This window comes from Periplaneta americana, chromosome 11, assembly GCF_040183065.1.
Source record: "Periplaneta americana isolate PAMFEO1 chromosome 11, P.americana_PAMFEO1_priV1, whole genome shotgun sequence".
NCBI lineage: Eukaryota > Metazoa > Arthropoda > Insecta > Blattodea > Blattidae > Periplaneta > Periplaneta americana.
The window spans coordinates 125,979,995-125,985,994 of NC_091127.1; positions in this window are offsets into that span (position 1 = coordinate 125,979,995).

Genomic DNA, 6,000 nt, shown 5'->3' on the forward strand with positions numbered 1-6,000 from the left:
CTAAATCAACGAGTTCCACTTCTATTATGCACACGTCCAATATAACATCAATTGAACCACCAACCACATTCAAATTTGAAAATTGTACATTCAATAATTATTCCTTTTAAAATTATTCATTCGGAAATCCTGAATAAGTTGAATACACCATGTAGACCTAAATCAACGAGTTCCACTTCTATTATGCACACGTCCAATATAACATCAATTGAACCACCAACCACATTCAAATTTGAAAATTGTACATTCAATAATTATTCCTTTTAAAATTATTCATTCGGAAATTCTGAATAAGTTGAATACACCATGTAGGCCTAAATCAACGAGTTCCACTTCTATTACGCACACGCCCAATATAACATCAATTGAACCACCAACCACATTCAAATTTGAAAATTGTACATTCAATAATTATTCCTTTTAAAATTATTCATTCGGAAATTCTGAATAAGTTGAATACACCATGTAGGCCTAAATCAACGAGTTCCACTTCTATTACGCACACGCCCAATATAACATCAATTGAACCACCAACCACATTCAAATTTGAAAATTGTACATTCAATAATTATTCCTTTTAAAATTATTCATTCGGAAATTCTGAATAAGTTGAATACACCATGTAGGCCTAAATCAACGAGTTCCACTTCTATTATGCACACGTCCAATATAACATCAATTGAACCACCAACCACATTCAAATTTGAAAATTGTACATTCAATAATTATTCCTTTTAAAATTATTCATTCGGAAATTCTGAATAAGTTGAATACACCATGTAGACCTAAATCAACGAGTTCCACTTCTATTACGCACACGCCCAATATAACATCAATTGAACCACCAACCACATTCAAATTTGAAAATTGTACATTCAATAATTATTCCTTTTAAAATTATTCATTCGGAAATTCTGAATAAGTTGAATACACCATGTAGGCCTAAATCAACGAGTTCCACTTCTATTACGCACACGCCCAATATAACATCAATTGAACCACCAACCACATTCAAATTTGAAAATTGTACATTCAATAATTATTCCTTTTAAAATTATTCATTCAGAAATTCTGAATAAGTTGAATACACCATGTAGGCCTAAATCAACGAGTTCCACTTCTATTACGCACACGCCCAATGTAACATCAATTGAACCACCAACCACATTCAAATTTGAAAATTGTACATTCAATAATTATTCCTTTTAAAATTATTCATGTTTATTTTTTATGTCATCGTCGTTAATTAAAACTTTTGTAACACTGTATATTAGTTAGGTTATGTTATAGCTTCTGCTCAGAGAGGATAAAAAGAACTTCTGCTATATGATATTCTGGATAGTCACGTATCAGAGATTGTTTAATATTAAGATTTATTGAATAGTAATCATTACAGTGTCTGTATAAAGACACTACTGCCAGCTAGCATGCATCTAGCGTAATATTTGTAATGTTGAGATGGTACAATAATACATTTGAAGACAGTTGTATTTTCGTAACTCAATTAATATTTTATTGTATTGGAGTATTTCGTTACTTCTAATCTTTATATACTTTCTTCTAATCGTGTAATAGTCAATTAAATCCCACTCGAGTTTTGATTTTCTCTAGATAAATCAAAACGTCTAGTAAGATTACTGTTGATAATAGCCGGGGTTTTTGGAAAGAATATTTGCTGTTTTCTCGTTCACTTTATCTCCTACATTTCCTGGAACTGATGTTAAACTGAATATTGTTCTATCGAAATCTGCTAAAGACTGCAGTAAAGGAATACCAATTGCTAACTTGAGAGGCTGCCTATGAGGGCGTCATCGTTACGTTCAAAATTCATAAACATAAATTAGTCGTGTTTACGAGGTTACACACTTTTAAAAATGAGGGAAACGTAAATAAACATACATAATATGCAGTTTCTCTGCATAAATGTTAAAATATGATGCTTTTACAAATAAAGGCAAAATATGCACTTTTATCCAGAATAAAAGTACAGTAATATCATTGTATTCAGAAATTTGTGATTCATGTAGATAATATTTCAGCATATTTACACAACGATAGAGAACAAATATGCAAATGCATGAACTTTCTTTCCCTACTTATTATTCATGTTCAAATTGGAAGCGGTTGTGATCGATGTATGCTTGTATTCGTCGTGCGACATTGCGACACGTGTTAACATCTCCATTGTAATTAATTGTTTACTAATTTTATTCTCCTGCTATCGCACAGAAGTATACATAATTGTGACGCGGGGTTTATTCCGTGTAATGATAACGAGCTCATTGACAGTATGTATGTTTACGGAAATATTTTGTTGGCTGTTTTCAAGAGCCGTGAATAAAACTCACATACACACACAGAAAAGACAAACATTTGGAATGGACATACAAACAGCTAAAGTTTGAGCAAAGGACAGGTCAACAACCTTCTGAGATGTGATTAACTTTTGTATTACCTACATTAAAAAAACAAACAAACATTATGGTACTTACAGATGCAGAATCACATTAACGTTGTTTCGGTATAGAGCCATGTACATTACATAAAACTACGAATTTAATATTTTATTCTTCGCTGACAATGTTGACAATGCTAATGCACGGTTTATGGGTTTCAGTCTACTTGCTTGGCCTGGGTTATATCAGTAGGGACCGGATTCATAGGTTTTTACTTATTTTTTTTCCTTAGGCCTACTTCTAAACTCAATCTGACATAATTGTTCGAATCATGATCATAAGAGTCATATATGTAAATTCTATTGAACCTAAAAAACCTAAAGTCCACACTGTGGAGTAACGGTTAGCGCGTCTGCCTGTGAAACCAGGTGGCCCGGGTTCGAATCCCGGTCGGGTTGAGATTTTTTCCGGGATTTTCCCTCAACCCATTATGAGCAAATGTTGGGTAACTATCGGTGCTGGACCCCGGACTCATTTCACCGGCATTATCACCTTCATCTCATTCAGACGCTAAATAACCTAAGATGTTGATAAAGCGTCGTAAAATAACCTACTAAAAACCTAAATCGGACCCTAAGAACTAAAAAAACCTAAATCATAATTGATATGTATTTTTATATATTTAGAAATTTCAATACATCTTATAATTATTATTCTCTTCTGCACTGGAGAAAGCGACCCATTCTGCGGTCTTTACCCCCTCAGTCTTTTGTTGTTTTGGATAAAATGGTTAACAGGGAATCCCGTCTTTCTTTGTATAGCGGGTCGACTCGTTTAACCCGATCACGAAGGGCGGCGTTTCAACCGTATAAATTAATTGGAATGCATAAAGAGTAACATATATTTCTCTAAAGTGTAGTGTAATTGCATTAATAAAATTTAAAACAATGATTAGGAGACACTTCAGACATAATTCCTTGCGAGTTAAGGTGTAATATTATTTTTGGTGTGAAAATTACGTTGTTCGTATGTGTAATACCTGCCTTTATTTCGATTAAATATTGCGAAATTCTTGTACATTCATTTATGCACGATTCAATAATTTTCAGTTGCACCGCACGAATATTTAGATATGTTGAAATTATTGGTTATGTTTACTGTACCAGTTGCCCATTTCTGTCTAATTTTAGTGGTCTCCCAATGCCCTGCCACTACATATGTATGTTATGTCATATTTTCCTATATTCGCAATTATACATTATAATTAAACATAATGTCATGTATGACACCCGTCACAATCTGTCTGTATTTTAATACTACAATTGAGTACTGAATTACTGTATTTATCTCAACGAGTTAGAAAGAGAAGAATATAGAGTGGTCATGTTGTCCTGTACAGCGCTCTTTGCGGTGCCACCGCGAAACACGGCAGATATGAACTAAGCGCCCACCGTTGTAAAAATTCGTCTGCTTACAATGTTGTGTATACGGAGGCAGAGCTACGAAAAAACAAAGAAAAACATGCCTGTTGTATGTGCTGCATATAACTGCAATGTCAAAAGGAAAAAGACAACCGATATATCATATTTCATGTAAATTTTATGAAGTTAAGTCCACAGTTTTGTTAATTAGCTGCATTTCTTTTCATGCATAAATGTGTAACAACGCCCGGCATACCATGCGATGTGTACAGTATTTTTCTTTTCTTGCAGATTCCCCTCCCCCCCCCCCCCCAAAAAAAGGAACTGTTGAAACAGTGGATAATTAATATGAAACGAGACAAATGGTGTCTCTCCGAGCTGTTAATTTCTAGAAGTTCTTTCAGTACTCCATTTGTTTATAATTTATGATGCAGTTTCACACAACCTATTGTTCAAGTCCCTAAATTATTTACTGTAGTTTTGGTGAACTGCATTTTCTTGGGAAAAAAATGAAATTAACATTGTCTTTATTATATCATAAGCTTTACGTTTCGTACGTGAGGATCTGAAGTTCATGTTGTTCTGTAAATGTGCAAGAAAACCAGCAATTGTTTGTACTGCCTTGTCAACAACTGCCTCCTACTCCTCGTCATGTACATATATTTGTCTTCTGAATGTGGAGAGCATAGGAAGCTGTGTTTAGTGGGATGCCATTTAACCCTTGTTGTGTTTTTTATCCACTGATTTAGCAAATCTTTGTTTTCTAAAGGAAAAGTGTAGGTTTCTCTGTTGTATATACCTAATGCGTAAGTAATTGCAGTGTATTATTTTTATTATTATATATGTACTTATTGAAAAGTGTTTTTCTCTTACATTTAATATGTAATTAATATATTTTCTGAAGAAAAAATCTTTAAGTGTTGAGTGCTTTCTTAACGAACAAAATTATGTAATATGAATATCCTTTATTTCTGTTCCTTGTGTCCGTCCTGCTTATAGAGAAGACGATGAGCTGTAGCTTATAAAAAGTAGGCCTATTTCGAAGACAAACGATAAACCAAATAAATGGTTCACTAGTAATATACTTAAACTAAATACGGATTAAACCACTACAATTCCGTTTCAGACCCAGTGAAAAACAAACAGCAATAAAATATTAAAATTGTGTTTCGACACCGGCATCCTTTATTTCTGCTCCTTGTGTCCGTCCTGCTTATAGAGAAGACGATGAGCTGTAGCTTATAAAAAGTAGGCCTATTTCGAAGACAAACGATAAACCAAATAAATGGTTCACTAGTAATATACTTAAACTAAATACGGATTAAACCACTACAATTCCGTTTCAGACCCAGTGAAAAACAAACAGCAATAAAATATTAAAATTGTGTTTCGACACCGGCATCCTTTATTTCTGCTCCTTGTGTCCGTCCTGCTTATAGAGAAGACGATGAGCTGTAGCTTATAAAAAGTAGGCCTATTTCGAAGACAAACGATAAACCAAATAAATGGTTCACTAGTAATATACTTAAACTAAATACGGATTAAACCACTACAATTCCGTTTCAGACCCAGTGAAAAACAAACAGCAATAAAATATTAAAATTGTGTTTCGACACCGGCATCCTTTATTTCTGCTCCTTGTGTCCTTACTGCTTATAGAAGAAGACGATGAGCTGTAGCTTATAAAAAGTAGGTCTATTTCAAAGACAAACTGTTAATCAAATAAATGGTTCACTAGTAATAAAGTTAAACTAAATACGGATAAAACCGCTACAATTCCGTTTCAAACCCAGTGATAGCAATACAACTTACTTACAAATGGCTTTTAAGGAACCCGAAGGTTCATTGCCGCCCTCACATAAGCCCGCCAGCGGTTCCTATCCTGTGCAAGATTAAGCCAGTCTCTATCATCATATCCCACCTCCCTCAAATCCATTTTAATATTATCCTCCCATCTACGTCTCGGCCTCCCTAAAGGTCTTTTTCCCTCCGGTCTCCCAACTAACACTCTATATGCATTTCTGGATTCGCCCATACGTGCTACATGCCCTGCCCATCTCAAACGTCTGGATTTCAAGTTCCTAGTTACGTCAGGTGAAGAATACAATGCGTGCAGTTCTGTGTTGCGTAACTTTCTCCATTCTCCTGTAACTTCATCCCGCTTAGCCCCAAATATTTTCCTA